This window comes from Lissotriton vulgaris, chromosome 4_1 (genome assembly GCF_964263255.1).
Source record: "Lissotriton vulgaris chromosome 4_1, aLisVul1.2, whole genome shotgun sequence".
Lineage (NCBI taxonomy): Eukaryota > Metazoa > Chordata > Amphibia > Caudata > Salamandridae > Lissotriton > Lissotriton vulgaris.
The window spans coordinates 2,094,379,059-2,094,401,640 of NC_141691.1; the positions used below are offsets into that span (position 1 = coordinate 2,094,379,059).

The following is a 22,582-nucleotide window of genomic DNA, read 5'->3' on the forward strand; positions in this document are numbered from 1 at the left end:
AGGCCAATTTCAAAATTTTTACGGAATTGGAAATATTTTGTTAATTGTTAACCTGATTATGAATTTTGCCGTATATGTTTTTTCTAATTATTGAGTCATAATTTTATATATATATATATATATATATATATATATATATATATATATATATATATATATATATATATATATATATATGTATATATATATATATATATATTTTGTTTTTTTTTATTCAATTTGGTTATATCTTGTAAATATTTGCAGTTTCTTGATTGCTCTGCTCAATAAAAAACTTAATAAAAAGGGAGTAGTGTTGTTCAATTAGAAAATAAAGTGATATCTTTCTATTCTTTCGTCAATCAAGTTCCCTATATGCAATCTCCGATCTCGCATTTACAAAAACAGATTGAGAACCTTGAAAATTGCAATAGACACTATTCTATGTATCTACCGCTTAGTAGAGGGACTTGAAGGCTTTAATCTTCTCTCCTTTGCCCAATCATTTCTCCCAAAACTTCTGGATCTTCCAGAATCTCCACCATTGAATATTCAAAGAGCTCATCATTTAGGTCAAGCTCCACATTCTGCGTTTTCATCAAATAAACCAAGAGGAGTAATTTTGTCTTTTTTAGAATACACAGACTTCTTTTTTTTTTTGTTAAATTTGTTTATTTAGTTTTAGTTTGCATTTTATATTAACATGGCAGTAATTATAAAAAATATAGCAATGCATGACCATAGGTACATAGTTTCAAAGAAATCGCTTAGCGGTCCCCCTCGTTCAGGGATCCCATGTCTTTCGAGCACACCTAACCGTGTGTTCCAGTAGCGTTTACCTCATGGCCCCCTACAGGGTCCACTGTACACCCCTGAGGGGAGTCAGTACTGTCCGCGAAGAGCCGTCTCCTGTTGACGACAAGGTGATGGACTCGTGGTGTGTCAGTTGCTAATTGGGTGTCGCGGAGAGCACTGACTATGTCGGCATGATCCGCAGCTGCATGTATTGTTGTGTCGTCGTTATCCATAGGTCTTCCCAATGAACCATAGGTGGGGGGTGATAACCCCTCCAATCTAAACATTCTAACTCTTACAAGAATTTAGGGATGAACTGGGTGGCATGGGGGGGAGTCTAGGGGGTGAGCAGAGGGGGGCAAGCTGCTGCACTAGGGCATAGTGTCGGCGCCCCTGGGTCGCGGGGAGCAGCTGCGTGTGGGGAGTTATTGGCACGAGTTGGGTCACGAAAGTTGAGGGCACGACTACTTGCGATGTTCAGGTAGTGTTTGTGGCTGTGTCATGGAGGTGCGGGCTGGTGTGGCTAGTTGTGTCTGGAACTGCGAGGTCATGGGTGACTCTTGGGGGCGTGTCGCCTGTGTAAATTTGTACATTAACTGAGCCCATTCTAAGGATATGGGGTGTTTGCGGTGTCCATGTTCTTTCTCCTCTCGGAGTATCTCTTCCTCTGCCTTGCCCCATGTATGCACCACGTCTATCCATGCCGCTTCCGGTGGCCCCATGGGGGACCTCCAATGCATGGCTATTCCCCATTTTGCCAGAAGAATCACCAGTGAGAGGAAGCGATACTGTATTTTCTCGGTTTTCCGTCTGTGGAAGATCCCGAGCGATCATGCCTCCCATGTGGTCATGGTTGTGATGGCCGTAACCTCTTCAAGGGTTCGAAGGACCGTGTCCCAGAAGCCTGGGAGTGTGGGACAATCCCAGAACATATGTCTGAAATTCGCTCCCGGAGTTTGACATCGGGGACACTCGAAGTGAGTGTCCGGAAAGAAACGCTGCAGGCGGCGCAGTGTGAGGTAGGCCCTATGGAGGGCGTTGAATTGTATATTACGGAATCTGGCGTTTCTGGATACCTTTTTAGGGTATTCCAGGGCCGTGCTCTATTCTTTATCGTGGACTACTCTTCCGATGTCCGTCTCCCACTCCTAGCGCAAAGGTTGAAGAGATGGAAGGAGTAGTGAACGTACCGCCTTATTGAGCCAAGCTACCAAGTGTCGCTCTACTGCCATGTGCAAAATCGTGTGGACCACTGGGTGGGGTGTGGGTTCCGCTGCATCCGGGTTCCAATGCCTATGACTGCTGTCTATTAGTTGCCTATGGAGTACGAATTGCCCGGGGGGAGATCATATTGCTCCATCATCTGTGCAAATGTTCTCAACTGTCCTTCCTCAAATAATGATTCTACCTCCGTGACCTGACCAACAATAGAATACACAGACTTCTTGAAGGTCCTGCAAGCAGTCAAGGTCAACAGTAGAATCTCCTGGCACGGCTATACCCTTTTCTTTTCCCAGGACAATGCCAAGGCAACAGCAGACAGACAGAAGACATTTTTAGATAAGTGGCCAGTACTACGAGATATCAATGCTAGATTCGGTCTCATCCATCCCTGCCTGTTGAAAGTCACATATAAGAACAAGACCATGACCTAAGACGACCCCTGTCTTCTTCAATGATTTTTGGATAACTGTAGGCTGGAAGATATGGAAATTACTAGATCTACTGTTTCAGTAATTCTTGTTAATATCGTATATACTCCTGGGTATATGTTTTATATGTTTTATGTATTTTTTTTAATCATTTTTATAACTTGTTTCTCCTTTTTTTCTTATGTACTGCCCTTGTCATAAGTTATGCATGTTATTCCCTTCACGTTTTTTGACAATATACCTCACTCCTCCTGAGCCCGATCCCAAGAACTCCAGTCGTTGTACCATTTCCCTTAAGTGGCTCCACCAACCTTGAATTTTGTGTGCTCTTTCTGGTATGTCATTTTTTATATTTTTATATAAGGGCTTTGTTTCCCTCTCCCTTTTTTGCTTCATCATGTTTCTGTCTTCGTCTTCTATTTTCTTTTTTCTGAAACTTTATATCAAGTTCTTGTTTATCTTTAGTCTTCCTTTTTTAATTTCATATGTTCTTTTTCTACCTTTCTGTCTCCTATTCTTCTTTTCTCTCTTTATTTGTCTACGATTTCAATTTGTACTTCTTATGCCATCTACTCTGACAAGTTGTTTTACTTTCAGGATTAAGCTGTAGTATCTTTTGTTTTTATTTATCATTGTTTTCATAGAATGCTAAGTATTACAGCTTGTTTTGTATTCTCTGAATTCATTATTGTATTAAAGATGGCTTCAAGATTTATATCATAGCATGTTAAAGGTTTAGGCTCTCTTATAAAATGTCAAAGAGTTTTGTCCCACATTGGCAACTTAAACGGTGATATTGTTCTCCTGCAAGAAATACATATTCCAGACAAAGAAGTGACTAAACTTAAAAGACAATGGGTTGGTTATGTGTTTGCTTCTCATGGTTTAGGGAAACGTAATGGGGGGGCTAGTTTATGTCATAGGCGCCTTACTATACAAACTCTCTCCCATGATGTTGACTGTGAAGGTAGATTGTTTTCAGTTTTTGCCTGTGGCACTTTCAATTCTGACCAGGGTCCAGCGTTCGCCTCTAAGGCGTACAAGGATGCCATGAGGTCTTTGGGGGTCCAAGTCAAAGTTTCATCTCCATACAGGCCTGAGGGCAACAGTGTTGTGGAGCGAAAGAACCGTGATTTAAAGCAGTCTTTGACAGCTCGAGTTATAGGTACTGGAAGGAACTGGCTAACCCACCTCAATAGCATACAGCGTGCTCTTAATAATCTCCCTAGAAGGTCTCTGGGAGGGCGGACCGCATACGAAATGCTCTTTGACATCAAAATGTATGTCCCGGACCTTGACAGTCTAGACTTTGTGGCGTCTGCTGCACCCTTTGACGTAGATGAACAATTTAATGTTTTACAGACTCTACAAAAGACGAGAGGCACTCTTGCAAAGGAACACTTGCTCTCCACATCTGATGCTGCGTTGCAGATCCTGGTAGTTGGCTGGCTACCACGAGTTGGAGAACTGGTCCGTGAGAAGATGGAGAACGAGAAAGAATTTGACCCTTCGTATCGAGCACCAGTTCCTGTACTTGGAGTGCAGGGCACAAGAACAGTCATTTTACCACCAATTCCAGGTCGTAAAGAAAAGAGGTACATCTCCATAAACAATGTCAAATTACACAGAGTGGCCGATTCTTCTTAGTATGAAACCTGCGGTCTCCTGTCCGGCTATACTGAGAAATTCTGTTTTAGCGCCGGCTCCTGGAAGCAGACCTACTGACGTTGTCTTAGAGATGCCTGCTGTATCAAGTCCTTTTTTGAATATTCCACCTCAAGATGCTCTTGATGAGACTGAGTATACATACCCCACTGACTTCTCTTTGCCTGATTTACAAACTAGGTTGGCAAATGAGTCAAGATTTTCCTTTGACACTAACTCTTCCACATCGAAGTCCCCTTCGAAGATTTCTGTTTTTGCAACATGGTTCAAAAAACATTTTTTAATTCCACCTTGGACTTACATTTGGTTGGTACTTTTATCAATTTTTTTGTTCATGTCAATTGGATTTGTAGTTTTTTTCTTTCGTTTAGTAAATGGACACTAGGTTGAGAAACGATTAGTTATCCGAACAATTAATGGAACATTGGCACCCTACTTCTCCTTTCACCACATCAAGAGAAACTTGGAGCACGTTAACATCACTGCTTGGCCAGCTTTAGATGGAATTGTTTGGGATGCAGTGAAGTTCCAGATGTATGGTCCGACTGAAGTCATTAATGTCCCAAATGTACTGAGGGTTTCCATGGGGGATGTAATTAAGCAGAATATACATGCTGATGATTGGGATGTTAGATCCGTTGAAGTTTTGTTTTCTGATTTGAAATATTATGCTGCCTTTGATGCTGAAGATTTATATTTGAATTCTGCTAACTATGGTGATTTGTATTATTACCAACACTTTGGAAATCATTACCTGCACAAGGCGAACACAAGAAGGAATATGGTGAATTATACACAATGGGAACACTGCCCAGCTACTATAGAAGGGAGCTCCAAATCTCTTTTGATGAGATTCACATATTTTACTGATTTTAATCTAACAAATCCTAATGTATTTTATTTTAAGTTGGCCGAAAAGTCCTCTTTCAAAGTTTGATTGACCCACACCAAATTATTATATTTCAAGTCCTTTCTTGACCAATTGGCTCTAGGGGGCTATGAGCTGTAGAAAGATACCATTGATCTTAAATCTGTTTGGGGTTCTAAAAGTTGGCAAGTGCAAGGCACAGAGGCTTTGCATCGTGCATGCCTCATCCCGAACCATATGTTGTTTTTTAATTCGACCATTTCCCAAACCACCTGCTTTGGATTGGCTACTACTAAAAACTTAAATGCACCATCGTTTCCAGAGTTGGAAGAGCATCCCGGCTGGGATAATTACTCAAAAATCTCCATTAGAGAATTGCAAGCGTTAATGCTGAATTCTTCCTTTAACATCTCTAGTTTGGATCCTGAAGGTTGGTTGTTGTGGCACAAAAGTGCTGATTCTTGCCAGCATCGGTTTCTGGGTTTGGCCCGTGGCTATACACAGGTTAGGGTGGATCCTCGTTTTGAGAGTGACCATTCTGTTACTACCTATTCTGTAGGCAAGCTATGTCAAAATTTGCTCAAACACTCCACTTTAGCATCAGTTAAACTTCACCTGTCTAAACTGATGATGTTGACCTGAATGACTTTATTAACGGCCCTACAACTGGCAGAACCAAAAGATGGGTATATGCAATTTACAATGAAGTTTGGAAACTGTCCCAGATTGAGGCTGATTCGAGGTTGAGAGCTATAGATCAAGCGAATTTGGAAAAAAGTGCTTGCTGTTGTAGATAATAGCATCAATACGCTTTCTTCTCGCATTTACACTTTAGATAATATTGTATCATCTGTTGTTGATATAGTTCAAGAAGATGTCTCTGTTTTGTTCCATGGTCAAAATCAATTGCTTTCCATTATGCAGTTTGCATGGACCTTGCAAACGTTAAAGGCAGGACAAGTTCCTTGGGATTACATGAATACGTCATCGTTATTTGCTCCTTTTAACATGACTGACAAACAACAATTCATGTCGATGAAAGACGCCACGTTTTCTATGTTGCATATTGAAAAACTTGAACCCTTGCCATTTTCTGTGGCCAAAACAAATTCTGCTGTGTGGCTTATTCACGGTATGATAACGTTACCTTTCAGCCTGTTTAAGTTTGAAGCTTGCATGAAATACTAGGCAGATATGAACCCTTAGGCAGCACTTATCTCCATGAAGCTTGGTCACTACCATTTACCTATAGGTGTCTGAGGGAGGGTAAAGAAATGTATTTGAATGAAGAAAATTGCACAAAAGCGCCAGATCACTCTTTAATTTGTAGACACATACAATTGCATGGCTCTTGTAATCAGGAGGCCCCTAATTTGGTCTGTATTTTGAAAGGCACTCTGACAACTGCTATCATACCAACATTAACTTTACTGGCAAACGGTAGGTATTTACTGTTAAATAATGCGGATTGTTGTGGGATGTTGGCTGGTATCGCTTATTTGGTTACGGTCACGGAGCGTGTAATTTGCTGTAAAAATGTTCTGTTTCCTCCTCCTCATGGGAAACTGGATGGTTCCATCTGGCCGTCGATTTCGACATTGAAAGCAGAGTTCAACCAAATGAGTCGTATAAGAGCACTATTGTCTCAAAAAGAGGTTGCTCTTACATCTGCTAAAGAAACATGTGTCCTTCACGTGGCAAATACCCGCACTGAAGTGCATGCGTTATTAAATACTGCCCTTGCATTTTGGGGAGTTAATTCACACTTTAATGCGTCCTCGACTACGGGATTAGCACACTTTTTTTAAAGTCATAAGCAGTGGCCTTATGACTTCTTTTCAAACAATTTTTGGTGTGTTCCCCGCATTTTTTCATTTGATTTTTTCTAGTCTCTTTGGTGGATTACCGTTAATGCTTGCATTAGTTGCTGGTGTGCTGCCCTTGATTTGTTTGTTTAAAAATGGATGCACATCCTGCAGCACCCGACACTATGGCCCGGCTATTACTGCTCCGCAACCGAATGCTTAGTTACTATGGAGCGCTGCCTCTAGCAACATTAAGTGCTTTTTCACATGCGTTCAGCCTGTCTTCCATTGCCTGAGCTGCGATTTCAACTGGGCCCTGGATTTGTGTCTCTGCAGTACGGTGTCTCCCAACGCGGATTATGACCAGCTGATGAGCCCCTTAGTGGTTCATGACTTGCTCTGTTCTGGCGGGGGGATTATGGCCTTAGCAGCCAAACATGGAATAATGGGATGTTGGAATGTTTTTGCAGCAACGCTTGACTTCTTGGTACGCAGTTATATTGAAGATGATCCGAGTTTTCCTCTGATAGTACTAGAGGCTCCGATCGTTGAGGAACATGTACATTCATTCCCACTATTAGATTGGATGGCTGAAATGTTTTCAGATGAGAACAATGACTTCTTGTTGGAGGCTGTTGCAACATATTGTCCTTAAACGCTGTTGAAATGAGACTCTTTATTTTTATACCTGTTCTCTATTTTTTTTTAGCTACTGCTTTCTATGAAACAGCAAATAACTTTTTTGGCACGTTTGAACTTGACTCTGCTTTTCAGGCTTGGACTCTGCGTTCACTAATTCGCCCACGTTTATATCATGTGCTTCAATCAAGGGAGGGTGTAGTGGGGGCGAGCCTTACATTCACACAGTGTTAAGTTAGAATGGGTTTATTAGAAGCGTAATCTCCATTTTTACTTTCCTGCTCGGGTTTGCACATGACACGCACTTGCGATATTGTTTAGAGAAGGCTGAGTATTTTGCTTCACATGAGCACAGCTTGTTATGCTACATTTGTAACTGCCTCGCTAGTTTAGTCTGCACATGGAGAGCCGAGACCGTCAAGGTTATCTTGGACACTGTGTCTGTTATTCAGAAACTTCCTCGCACATTTTAGCCATAACGCATATGCAGCTGTGGCCAACTCTGATACTGGCGCATTTAATAATGCACTGTGCAGGCATGATCAAACACACTTGGAGAACATTCGTATCCTGACAGCTTGTGCAGAACTCAATGTGATCCACTACTGCTGAGTACCAGAGTTATGGGGCCGCCCAAGTAATCCTATGAGACTTCTTTAATTATAAACTAACTCACTTTCTAGGGAGGGTGAAATCTAAGTATATTCTAAACCTGTTTCCCGTTGGCATTGTAAGATGATTTCTCCCTTTGTATTTTATGGAATAGTAACAATGCTGACAACCTTGTTTCTGATAATATGTTTGCTTGTATTATCTAAGATACTGCGCATGCGATCATGGCGTTAGAAATAAGCATTTCAAACTAGCATGTGTCTCTATTTACTCCTTGTTTTGGACTGGTGTAAGACTGTAACGAAAGAGTGTTCTTGTAATCCACCTTACCTGAGGTGTCCTAAGTCGCATGTTCTGGGTTGACTAATAATTGGTGTTTTTGCTACAGGACGAAGAACCAATGAGTCACTGATTGCTAGTCTGGTAGGGGGTTTGGGTACTTAGGTGGGTTTTGGCACACCCTAATTCACGGAGGTCCTAAGTCTCTATGCACAGTTCTGTGTAGGAGCAGAATTCCTGCAACACTAGTCTCTCTCGCCTCTACCCTTGTTTCAACAACCTGAGCACATGCAACATTAACCTTGCAAAACACATTGGCAGCTAGGCCTCACATTCCATAATCCACCTCCTCCCCTGTGTGGCAACCAAGATCATTGAAGTTACACTGGCTCCTGTAACATCTGGACAGCAGAAGAAGCCACAACACATCTGTGCACTAACTGTCCACTAGCTTACCACAAGTAGCAAAGGGCAATCCAACAGACAAAAACAGCACTCCTAGTTCAGTTCTCTGTGATCCGGAAGAGCATCGAGCATAGCACAAAAGGACACCATTGTCAGTCATGCACAAATGACAACCTACACACAAATCATATGCTTAACTACGACTGATGTGTGGTTGTAACTATGACATCCAAGCTTGGACAGACAAAACTCACCCTACATATGATGGACCCAAACAAAAGCAGGATGGCATGACTGACATAAATTACAATGCACTGGACTATTAAGATCACAGACACCTTGCCGAACAGGAATATCTGTAGAAAGTGGAGTCCATGGTGGCAACAGGATCAGAAGACTGTGGGTATACTGCTCACTTTACATTCACCATGGGTTCACTTTACACTCACCATGGGTTCAATTAATGTATCAGATGAGCACACAGCCATGATATGAATTTGCCTACAGTGGCATGCCACCTGTGGCAAGGTTGTCGTTGCCACTAGTCTACCAGATCTAAAGAAGACACATTCAGGTATTGTACCATTACTTTGTGTACATGTATCCAGGTGCATTTATTGAGACTGGTGTCTTTCTGCATATCACAAACATATGCATCATGCTTCTCCTATAACTGTTGCACTTTGAGACACTATGTTGTCATATAAAAGCATGACCTATGTGCAATTGTGATTTAAAGCTTTGTGGCTTCATGTCACACTCATAGCCAAAACTGATGTGGAGGATGACACCCAGCAAGTGTAGACACCAAACTCTTAAAAACATACAGTCAAAGGACACATATTCCATGGACCAAAAGCAATTCATGCCATACTAACATCATTGTATACTTGCACTACTAATTGTACATGATTTGCAGTTAACTAAAACTATTTGAGGGACCCAGAAATCAGAAATGAAAAACTTTAAACATACTTTATTCTGCATGAAGAGGCAGATAAATAAATATCACAAGGCCAATGGCCAGTCCAACACGTATTTGCAATGCAATAGGTCTCGCAATTTTGAGATTTTGAGCTATTGGCATAGTAAATGACAATTCCTTGTATTTATGTGTTTGAAAAATCGGCAATAATAAAAGGCATTGTCATTTACAATATCAATAGGTCAAAGTTTCTAATATGCGAGACCTATTGCATTGCAAATGCTTGTTTATGCTACGATTTCACGCTAATAGAGGCCACACCCCTTTTTAAGACGAGCTGTGCTGTAAGATAGGTCAGCAGCTGCTATTAAAGTGAAAGCGCAGGATCGGGAGCTTTCACCCAAAAAAGCATTTGTTTGTCAAGTTGACAAACATATGCTTATGCTTTTTTTTTTTTAAGTTATCAGAGGAAGCCCACATGGCATGCTGAAAGATACAGTAAACCATGTATTGCCTGCAGTAGGAAAAACATATTAAAGAATATAGTGCTTACAGATTAAATAAAACTACTGTGTAACAACCGAAGTAAAAGGGCCAGTCCTCATGGGAGATAACAAATGAAGATTAGGTAGTACTAAGGAGGTACAAACAAGCCTATTAACGAATGACACAAACCAATGACAAATGTGGGCAGAAAGTGGGCGGTGCTTCAAGTCCATACTCCAATGCAGCATGCCTCTCAGAGCAGCGCATGTGCTGCCCAGGCTCGACCTAAAAAAATGAACTGAGAAAACTATTCATGCAGCGATTTCAGAAACTTGGCATCCAATGGCTATATGTGACACCTTTAACCAAACATGACTGATCAGCTAATAGTAATTTCTCATTCTACAACTTGTACATTTTCTTTAATTGATGCACATAATTTTTTTCTACATTAGATAGTAACACAGGGATGGATAAATATAGTCACACATGCCATTGAGTCACCGTTCTGCAATGCTTTTTTTGGGTATCAAGGTAGAGTATAAAGTATTTCAAAAATAGTTTTCAGTTTTCACCAGTACAGCCAGTACGAAAACAAGACTGATACTGGACATGATTTTTTTTGTGTTTTCTCCACTTTTGTAAAGAAGGTTCAACTTCCACGTGGCGTCGTCAACCCCATAAGATAAGTTGTTTTCAACCTATTGTAAAAATGAAGATTGTGAGCTGTTGGCGCACCATATCCACAGCACTTGTCTCAGTAGAGTTGAGATGCTTCTACCATGAATCCCACTAAATGGGCGGTTCCTACACTGAACATGTTGTACCAGTACTTACAATGCATTGTGGTAAATGCAGTTCAAAGAGTTCACACTACTCACATTTCAAAAGTCATAGCAAGTGCCATTTATAGAAAGGTATCCTACTGAATAGCCCCCTTTAGTATGTTTTGTGTAAGCGATGACTGAGTTTGGTCTGTGGACAACAACCTTTACAATCATATGCCGGTTACTACAGCCTGCACAACTCTCCACTGTTGAACTAACTGTATGTGTTAAATTAAAATTTCTATTGCAAAATGGTTTTAATATTTACTCTTACAGCAGACTGCACAACTATTAATAGATATTGCTGTCAACAAGCCCCATATGTTAGAAGCCTCTTGCCTTTTGTTATCAAGAACTTGATGCTTTCTGGAAATTGTAAACCAATAATAGTGGAAAAAAGTAATGGTAACAATCCGGCATTAATATTTCTTTTGGGCTGAAAACCACTAGAGGATAGAAGTTGCCGCTGTGACTGATATGTCAAAAACACGCCCATTTTCAGTAGTTTTACTTACACATTAAGAATGCATTCAGGGACAAATAGGAAACTTTAAATATTATAATCTCTTCCAAGAGTTTCACAAAATGCCTATTGCTTTTATTTCCTATCCAAATAAGTCTGAGAAAATATTGACTGACTCGCAAAAGTTAATTATAATAAACATAACAGTGAGGTGTTTAATGTTGTAACTCACCATTTTCAAAACCAATTCTAAATTACATGTAAAATCGCCACTTTGTGTTAAAAATAAAAATGCAGCGGGGAAGGGGCAGGCGGTTATGCAGCAAACAATAAAAAACTATATAAACTACTGATTGAATTAATACATACAAAATATATATTTTTTACAACGGGAGGTCACTTTTTTCAAAATGAAATATTCAGCAGATGACAGAAAAATGCTACAGCTTTTTTTGGAAAAACAACTGTTAATAACTTGCAAGGACTGTACAGCAGTTCAGATTAGTCTTCTTTGCAAATATCCGGGGTAAATATATATTTTTTACAACGGGAGGTCACTTACTTTTTTCAAAATGAAATATTCAGCAGATGACAGAAAAATGCTACAGCTTTTTTTTTGGAAAAACAACTGTTAATAACTTGCAAGGACTGTACAGCAGTTCAGATTAGTCTTCTTTGCAAATATCCGGGGTAAATATGTGAGGCCTTTTGTGATTGGCCATTTGTACATGAAATCTAATTGGTCTCCTTTTACTGCACACTGAATAGTTCTTGTGATTTCAGAACCCTTCTCACAAATATTTTACATATTCAGTGTTTTTTACCACAAATGCCACTCAGATCATGTCTTTCTTCGTGTTCTTTTGCATACATTTAAACGTGCATTTTTAAATAAAATAGGCAATGCTGCATGCGTCAAAATGTAATGTAAGTCTATCGGACAGGATAAACAGCTAAGTCCAAACAATTGATTCCATTCTCATAGAAGTGTATTGCATAACTCACTCTTATTTAGAGGGTGCCCAACAACCACCCTGCAAACCTTTTTCACGTTTTTAAAAATGATTGAATCTCATTGCCTAATAGAACAAGCATTTGCAATGCAATAGGACTCGCATTTACGAAAGCCCTATTGCGTTGCAAACAGTAGTCATCTCTGTCAATGGGAGTGTGGGGAGGAGAAGGGGGCAAGAAGGCATGGACAACGGAAGTGCGGGCAGGGGAGGGGGTGAGAAGGCATGGACATTTGGAGGGAGGGGGGAATAGAGAAGGCAGTAGGAAAACCTCATTTAAGAAAATAGTGCTCACAGTATAAGTAACTTGTATCAAGTAACACTCGAAGTAAAGGGGCCAGTAGCCATGGGAGGATACAAATGACAACATGGCTGTCATAAGGAGGGACTAACAAGCCTCATAAGGAATCAGAAGGCAGAATTTACAAAGGACAAACACACAAGCTAATGAAAAATAAGGGTGGGACAAGGGGCGTGGCTTCTCTCTGTACTGAAGTACCACTGATATTCGCAGAGCTGGCTGGAGCGCTGGCTCACACTAGACCTAAAAATGTTCAAAGGCTTTATGGGCACAAGGATCTTGCCCATCGACTCTTGCCCACACAAATTCTGCTAGGGGTCACCTCCCCTGGTGCGAGACATCTAGGGGGCATGCCAGGCACCAAAGGGACAAAACTAGGGAGGACTGGTTGGGTTTTTAAAGGGATGGCATAAGGAGGGGTGGGTGGGTCCAGTGCTGTGGTAGTACTAGATTGAGGGGGAGGTGGGTCCAATGCAGTGGTTGGCTCAGATTGAGGGGGTGGGGGGGCATCTGTAGTGGGAGGGGGGTTAGGCTTCACTAAATTGAAGATAGTAAAATCTGTGATGGTCTGGAGAGGAATAGGGAGGGGTATGATCCTTTTAAGAGTGGGTTTTTTGGGGACAGAGGTACTAGGATGGGGAAGTATGGGTTGCTGGAGTGGGTTATTTTTTTGGAAGACAAGGGGAATTTTCTGGTGGGGGTTGATTTGGGGCTTGGTTTCATCTCTAGGCAGGTGTAGATGTCTGGGCCGTGGTGCTGATTTATACGCTTCTCTGGGGTGAAGGATTTGGTAGGGAAGAGTTCAATGGGAACAAGGTGGGGTGCCTGGGCTGAGAGAAGAACATGAGAGGCAAGGGTAAGGGGGTGTAGATGCTTAGGGTTCAGAGGTCTGCGGAGTGTCTGTGGATACGTGTGTCATCACATGATATGTCCATGGTGGTAAGTGTTCAGTCTGTCTCCAGAGTATGCCTGTGTGTGGGTTTGTCCTTGTGTCTCTGTGTTTGTGTGCTGTGTGTGGCTGTTCAGGTGTGTGCATGTGTATGTTTGCAGGTGCTTGTGTCAGGGACGATAGTTGAGCTTCTGATGGGGAATAGGCAGGAGGGGTGAGGAGCAGCTAGAGCTGGGACACTGCTGCTGTCAGTGTGGAGGCCATAGCCTGATTGGATCTGTGTAGGGCAGACATGTCTGAGGGAATGACCTCCAGGAATTATACCATTCGTGTCAAATGATTGGTATACACCTGGAGGACATTTAACACTGCTGTCTGCCTCACAGATATCTGTCTCAGGATGTAAATTGCGTCCACATTCAGGGCAGCATGGGAGACTGTGACAGGGGGTGAGGTGCGTGATGTGAAGGAGATGGGCCCCCTTCCACTGGAGTGGCCACAGACAGTTGGCCTGGGAGCAGCTGGGAGGGTGGGGATGGCAGTGGTGGTGGTTCACTCTGATGTTGAGGATTCATTCCCTGTCTCTTCCACCACCACAATGGAGCTGGAGTAGACTTCAGATGCTACAAATGTTGTCTCAGACGAGACCTCAGTGTGTCTCCCCTCACCCTCTTTGCCACTGGGTCCTTCCTCCTCCAACTCAGCACTGGACCCAGACTGGCGAATTGCTTCCTCTTCATTCGTGGCACTGTCTCCTCCGCTGGTCGGTGCTGATGCTGTGAACAAGAATGAAAAATAATAACATAAGTCATCTGCATGTACTTGCCACATAGGTAACAACACAAATCTTCATGGATCAAACAAATACATAATTTTGACTTGTGGTATTACATTTTGATACATTTGCATACATGGCACTTGTTAGTCTGTCAGTTAACCATTGCTCCCTCACACTTGATGTTATCTGCAACATTGGGTTTTTCAATATCAAATCCCACAACCAGAATTTCAACTACCTTACTATGTAGCATGTGATGTATCTCAACAGAGTATATATCACAAAACAGGCGATTAAAGAAAATCAATCCAAAACAACTAAGAAAAAGAGAGAAAATACGGGTGTGTATAAAACGAATGAAATCTTTATCTTCAGACTTCATAAAGGGTACTCAAATGAAACAATTACAGCCAACTGGAAGGAAACGTTGTATTATTTGTGCCTTCACTGTAATGATTACATACACTTTTTCACAATTAAAGTTGATGATCTTTCAAGGAAAAAAGTGTGCAAGTCGGCGCACAATTTGTAGCCAAATATCAATGCAGGCACCCATGCACTATGGTGCAAGTGTCTGCGTTGTTGACATGATTGTTATTGTGCTGGATGTGATATCTTGCTGCACATAAACAATTAATTGAGGCATTTTCCTCTTTGAGCAGTAGCGGACCCCCCCTCCCCTAGCGCCATGAGACCCTCCGGGTGAGTAGTGCGCTATATAAATGCATTGATTGATTGATTGATTTTCTCTGTCTGTTTCAAAATGCAGTAAACGTAGAAAGACGAAAGATAAAGGAGTTATTTCACCTCGCTGCGCCTCCCCTGGGGAGGCGCACAGTTTTGATGCATTACCAGATTTACAAATACTTCTAATTCTGGGAATGTGCCAAATCCCATGGGTGTTGTGTGTGAAAACCCACTGCAACACCCATGGAATGCCTCCTGGACATGACGTAAGGTGCTGCCTTGCCTCACTCTATATCCAAGAGGCCATGCACAATCACGCAGTGGGGGTTTGCATCACCTCACAGATTTTATTGAAAGGCCCGCACCATCGGAACTTCATAAAAAGTGATGCAACTGTAGCGCAGATCTGTTGAAAGTGATTTGCAGAGTGTAGCCAAAGTTCTGGGTATTTTAACTTTCAGTTAAATATAAATACATACAGAATTTTAATTTGCAATTTTAAGAACACAAAATAAAATTGAATACATCAAAATATAAATATTTTTTAAAAAGTCTGCAAGTTTGATAAAAATGTCCTTGACCAGAACCGTCACCTCTGTAACATAAAAAAAAAAGGAAACTCATGCAACTTCGAAATCCGCCATCAACGCACACTACCCCCTCCGGAAAACCACAAAGAAAGCAGCCCTCCAATACAGAATCAATGCCAACGCACACATAAGCAAAGAACTCTTTGCCCTCATCAAGGAGTTCGCCAGGCCTAACAGTCAGCCAATGAGGGAAGGCAGCAGTTTCAATCCTCCTGAGACCTCGGAGGCTTCCCTGTCAGAGATCTGCTGTTGAGATATGTTTTTTGTTTGGTGCGTGCATGTGTGTATGTATGAATGTATGCCTATTTCATAGTGAGTTTTGTGAATTGGCGTGCACCCATGAGTGAATGAATGGGTGTAAGTGAGGTGTATGTGTGCATGTAAGGCGCCTTGGCCTCTTCCCTATATAAATTACCTCCCCCCACTGTTGGGAAGTGATGCTCAGTGTTTATTTTCTAAGATGCAGCCATACATGGCGACATAAACAAATTAAGCAGGAAACACTCAAGTCAAGTCAAGTCAAAAGGTATGTTTATTATGACCTTAGTCATTTAAACAGGTGCAAGAGAGTATCAAAAAGTTAAAAAGGAAACACTCGATTTCTTTAAGCTCAAAATGTTATTATTTTCTGTGTCTCCCACCCAAGATCTCAATGTAAGTCAAAGGGGAAATGACATCTCCCCAGTTTGTTTTCAAAATCTCCATGTTTGCAAGTTCAAAATGTTACCATGAGTGTTCAACAAAGCACCAAAGAGCAGCTTTATTATCACCAGGGGAGAAAAGGTTAGAGCAATCATCTGCCTTTTTTATCTTTGAAAATGGATGCAATCTAACTGATGGACAGTGAGATGAAAGAGTGCAAAGGAGAAAGCTGACCAAGGCAGTGGACAGCCACTTTAATGTGAGCTAGAAGCCAGGGCCCTGCTGATGCAAACACTCACCCTTGCAGTGACGGTGCCTCTGCTAAGGCGAGGAGCTGCCTTCATGCAGGGAAAGAAAGGAAAACATATAATGATAATGACCTAATGGTATTATAATTTTATTTTGTCATCCTGCTGTCTCAGCTTTGCATGAGGGGGTGAGGTTGCAGCATTGTGATTGGTCTACTCCCACAGCGCAGACTTAAGCTGAAAACTGAGTGTAATAGGCTGGGAACCCGGACCCGTAGACAGGCAATTATTGCAGCTTTGACTCCAGAAAACACAGCTTTAAATATAGGCTTCACAATTTTTATTCGCCATGCATATCGTAATTTCACTCAGAAGCCGGAAGGGCATCCCAATGCTTTTTAAAGAAACTAACTTGTAACAAAGCAAGATTGTAGTTCTAATATTGATATATTATTCCATCATATTTGAGTTATTTTAACTGTTTATTTATGTATATGTTTGTATGTACTCCACTTTTATGATTATATCTTTTTAATCAAATAAAGTATATAATGAGTGGTCAGGGGAGCCTGTGTGCCGGGTGTTACCTGTTCCTGGAGTCCTGTGAGAGCAGAAAAAGAGACATGGGACCCGGGGGGAAGGTATGTGTTTATTTATTTTTTATTGTGTCTTGTACGCCCCTTAACCCCCCCCCACCCGTGGACCAATGCCACCACCCACGGCCGTGCCAGCCATCACTGAACCGATGAAGTGTAAGACCATTGCAATCGACAAAATACACTTCTAAATTCAATATCAAATATAAAATCATGCTTAAATGTATTTTAGCCCAGCCTGGGAGTAAGTGAAGCACAAATAGTTAAGACACTCCTGTATTAAAAAGTGTGTGTGTGTGGTATGTGTATAATTACATGTACAGGCGGGAGAACCGCAACAATGTAGTGCCCCAAGTTAACATTTTCCTATGGTAGACGCATCACTATTTATCAATTCTTATAAATATGACCATGACGGTAGCCCGTAATCTCTTTTGCTTAACAATTTACTTTAATGAAGGCAACCTTGTGGGGGTTGAGGCCTTCTCCTTCCCACTCAATTCATTTATCATTTATCCCTATTCTTGAATACCTTTGGTCAGCCTATATTCTCTTTTGCGCTGTGGCCTTACACATCTCTTCTGCCACCAGCCACTAATTTGTGTGTTTCCCCAGAGAGGGGCCTTATGTTTACAGCTGATGTATCATTACTAGACATTATTTTATCATTCATCAAGACTTTGCTCAATTCCCTATCTGTGAATTTTGTCTTGCCATGGGGGGCGTAGCCAAGCCGATGGCCAATATGGCCACGCAGCATTGAAGCTCCATGGATGTATGACAGTACAACGCGTACCATTACAACCCGTACCCTTACGACGCAGGTTTTACAACGTAAGTCGTTACAACGACTTGCGTTGGGGGCGCTGGATAGTGAATAGTTTAATTTACTATTCCAACTCCAGTCCCGTGGATAGTAGGGTACCATGTTGTAACGGTTCCGTTGTAAAGGATGTTCCCCAAGCTCCACCAGTCGATCCCAGCTTAGCAGCAAGATCCCCCACACATGCGGCATTAATTGATCCAAGCTCAACACCACTGAATTGCTAAGCGCGTGCCGTGCATGGCGATCCCGCCTGATCGCGGATTGGTGCCTCCAAAATTAGTTTCCTGGTGCTCGGAGAGGTATGGGGCAGAGCAAGTCCCTGCCGGGCCCGATTCCTACTCCATGTGGGAGCAGATGACCAACACAGCGATGAGTGCACCGGGCGGGGGTCCTCTTCTGCGCTCTCCTCCCCCACCTTATCTCCAACTTCGCCAGGACGCGGCCCCATTTGGCTGCGCCCAGACCACAGCGCACATTCCTGCCTCTTCCCTGCGGCCCCTCGGAGAGGGCCTCAAGGGGGGTGGTTGCTTGCTGGTGTGGAACAGGGTGGAGGTGAGAGTGGACCCATCGCTCTCGGCACCCGGTTGCCCTCCTGCACAACTACACCTTCAGCCAGAACGCTGAGTACGCGGCCTGCCGCCGTCGGGTCGAATGCTCTAACTGCTACATCATGGGGCCCTTGACTGCTGCCTCCACAGCGCACCCCTTCAGGGTGAAGGTGGACATCTGTACCCTGAGCCCGGGCCTCCACGCGATTGTCTGTGCCCTATGACTCACCTACCTCCGATCCTCTGCATGCCACCATAAGGGCCTCATCATTCCTCAGTGATGGAGCTAAAGTCTGGACTTACCTATACAACTGAGCATACCAGTCAGCATGCTCGCTTCTCACGGCGCCCACAACTCCTCATATCAGGCAAAAACAATTCCTAATAGCAATAGTTAACGGTTCGATAAAGAAAGCAAAAAGAATGGGTGATAAAGGGCAGCCTTGCCTAGTGCCATGTTGTACTAAAATTGAACCTGCTAATGATTTATTAATAATTATGCTTGCTCTAGCGCCTTCATACAAATTCTTTATCAAATTGATGATGCGTTGAGAAATGGCAAACTTAGATAAAATAAGAAAAAGGGTGTCCCATACCACCAAATCAAAAGCTTTTTCTGCATCTAAAAGTAATACCAAGGCCTGTATCCCACGTGCTTCAAAATAATCTAATGCTTCAACTAAAAAGTGTGTGTTAGTAAATAATTGTCTGTCTATTATAAAACCGATCTGATCTGGATGGATCAAATCCGCCGCATGATCATTAAGGCGAAGTGAAAGCATCTTAGTAGTTATTTTATAATCGGAATTTAATAAAGTTATTGGCCTGTAAGAATTCGGATCTTTGGATTCTTTCCCTTTTTTTAAAAAAAACTAATGACTGTACCCTCATGGAAGGATTCCGGGAGTTGCCCTCCTTCCAGCATTGAATTCAACAATAGCAAAAACAAATCACTGAAGGAACTAAAGAAAACTTTAAAGAATTCTGAGGGGAAGCCATCGGGACCACAGGCCTTGCCTAATGGAAGGTTTTTAACAACTTCTTCCAATTCTGCTTTAGAAAAAGGTCTTTGCATATGCCTCTGATCCTCAAGGGGTAAACTTGGGATTTCATGTCGGTCTAAAAACTCTGAAAATTTTTGGTGATCGAAAGTATGTTTTACAGAGTAAATACTCTCGTAATGTTTAAGCATAATATTATTTATTTCAGCCTGATCAAATGTATCGAAATGAGTAAGAGGGTCTTTTAAGGAATTAATCAAATTTGAAGCCGCCTGTTCTTTTACTTGCCAGACTAAAAATTTCCCTGAGAAGTTACTCTCTTCGTACACTTTTTGTGATTGTTTCTGAAACACCAATTCACTTTGCTCATAATAATGAGCGCAAAGCGCTTGTTTAGCTTCCCTCAATTGAATTCCAACTGCATAATTTGGTTGAGGTTGATAGCTTAATGTTACATCCTGAATTTTTTGAAGCAAAAAGTTCCTTTTACTTTTCACAACGCACCACTCAGCCGCATCCTTACTAATAAGAACGCCCCGTAGAAAAGCCTTTAACGAGTCCCAGATAACATGAAGAGGGGCCGTGCCTATATTTCGGTTAATGTACTCTGCTATCTCCAACTTTAATGCTGATATCCAATTCAAATTCTGTAAATACATTTTATTAAACATCGATCTTTTCGAGACCTTAGTAGTCTCCGCATAGTCAAAATTAATCACTATCATAGCATGGTCTGAAAAGCCATTGTGATAAAACCTCTGTGGATTAAATTTAAGCTGTCCAGATGTTAGAAAAAAGTCTATACGAGATGAGGATTTAAACCTTCTTGACCAGCAGGTATACTCCCTTTTCAGAGGGTTTCTCACACGCCATGGGTCACATAAACCAAATAACGATATATAATTTAGGATAGTCTTAAGGGATCTAGGCTTAGAATGCCTCTTAAGGGATGATGTGGAGTCTAAATTAGGGTTCATGAGTATATTAAAATCGCCACCTATAATGATATCTCCACCGACCAATAGAAGAGATTGAAACAGAGCATCATAAATCTGGGGATTATCCTCTATAGGGGCATAGAAGCAAACAAAAGTAATCAGGGAGTGATGATTTTTAACTTTACATGAAACCCAACACCAACGACCAGAAGAATCATTTTCAGTCTGGACTATCTCAATCTTTAAATTTTTATTTATAAATAGAGCGACACCTCGTTGTGAACCCATGGCGCACGAAAACCCCCGAAAAGAAGCCCACGTTTTAAACATCTTGAGATCCTCTTTTTTAGCAGCAGCTATATGAGTTTCCTGTAACATGATCACTGTAGGATTTTCAGTTCTAATCCAGGACTCTATTGCACGCATTTTTCTGACGTTATTCAGACCATTCACATTAAAGGATATCAGTTTCAACCCCGTCCTAAACGACATGGAGCATAATTAATTGCACAAAGAAATACAAAAGTTTTAATCTCAAAAAAACTTAATTTACGCATATATATGCACAAATGCCTACCAGAGTACCAAAAATGCAAAATCTCACCACATTCAAATCCACTGAAAACAACCTCAATTTTTCCATTTTTTCCCCTCCCCCCCTTCGCCCATGGCCCTCCTCCTAATACTCTCCCCCACGCTCGCCACCGGGTCTTTCCCCCTAACCATAGAGGTGTCTTGGAATAACACCCCGTTTCCCTGCCCAGCCCTCCCCCTCCCGCTCCCTCACCCCTCCACCAAATCCACCATATCTGTTACCATAGTATAACCATCATTCGGAATTTAAAGGTGATTTGACAATCACCCGAGCTCATCGTGTGCCCGCTCAGCCATTTCCGAACTCCCCTTTTCCCCCGTACTGTTTTGGTTAATTTCGCTGACTTTCGGGTTAAAGAGACAATTCTGACAAGAGCCATAAAACAGGGTCAGTTCGCAGCAAACGCTACTTCAAAATGTCGGATTTTTTCCGATATGTCTGCCTCTGCTGCGAAGCGTAGAAAAGAGTTTGTGAAACTTTTGCACCTGTTTAAAGCTAAAGAGGCACAAGCCTCTATAGCACAACAGTCGAAATTAAAGGTGCTGATTAAAGGCAAATTTTACTTGCTAACAGATATTGGTGAAGCCAACGATTTGCTTAGCCAAATGTCACCCGGATAGATGTTGTAGGCAAACTCTATGTTTTCTTAGCACACTTTCTGTTTGTATTTTTCTCAGGTTTTTTCTCTTTTCTTTCTTTTTACTTAAATGATGGTTATACTATGGTTACACTTTTCTGTGCATTGAACAGTTACATACATGTATACACACTCTCCTGGAGGCACATTTGAGTTCTAGAGCGATTGAGAGATTTCATCTAGTGGTATTTATCTGGTGGAGAAGTGTGGCTCAGGGGATAGAGGCGGCAGACCTGGAGCTTGAGTTCGGCCCTGGACCAGGGTTCAATTCCCCGCCTCGGCGGGTCTCGGGCTCAAAAATTCCACGGACTCGATAATTCTCGCTCCGGTGCCTTCTCGACTCACGGGTTCACACTCTGCGACTCTGGGCAATAGCTTGCTTAATCTCCACAACGGCCCCTTGCGGTGGGATGCCTGGCTTTCACCTTGTGGATACCCTGCCAGGGTTATCTCACAGGGGAATACCAGGACGGGTTCCCTAAGCAAGCGCGGAGATGCCCCAGGGTAAGTCGTGCGCTATATAAGTTTCATTCATTTCATTTCATTTCATTTCATATTTTGGTGAATCGATATCTATGCATTTTAAAATGTGGATTGTACGTGAGCACTATATATTCTAGTTATCATCTAAAATTGTGTGGGGACCTGAATTCAACACTGAGGCAAATGCAATTTAAAATGTAATTGAAATAGAAGAGACTATTGTTTATTCCAAAGAAATGTGTATCTATAGCAGCAACATCAAGCTGTTCCTCAGTGAGAGTTATGGGTGCACCTGTAAATCAGATTGGCAGCATCTGAAGGTAAGGAAATCTGCTTTCAAGATAGTCTCCTAATTCAAACACCTTTATTTGGAGTCTGTATCATCCTGAAAACTTGTAAATAAATCAATG

At 41.9% G+C, this 22,582-nt stretch overlaps 2 protein-coding genes across 2 annotated transcripts in view; one reads left to right on the forward strand and one right to left on the reverse strand.

Annotated features, from left to right (window-relative positions):
* LOC147725113 (GTPase IMAP family member 8-like) overlaps positions 1–22,582 on the forward strand; it is a 289,891-nt gene that overhangs the window by 72,915 nt on the left and 194,394 nt on the right. The gene's annotated exons all lie outside the window — the stretch shown is intronic.
* The window catches only part of LOC147725114 (GTPase IMAP family member 1-like), a 53,955-nt gene that overhangs the window by 9,570 nt on the left and 21,803 nt on the right, over positions 1–22,582 (reverse strand). The window lies entirely within an intron of this gene.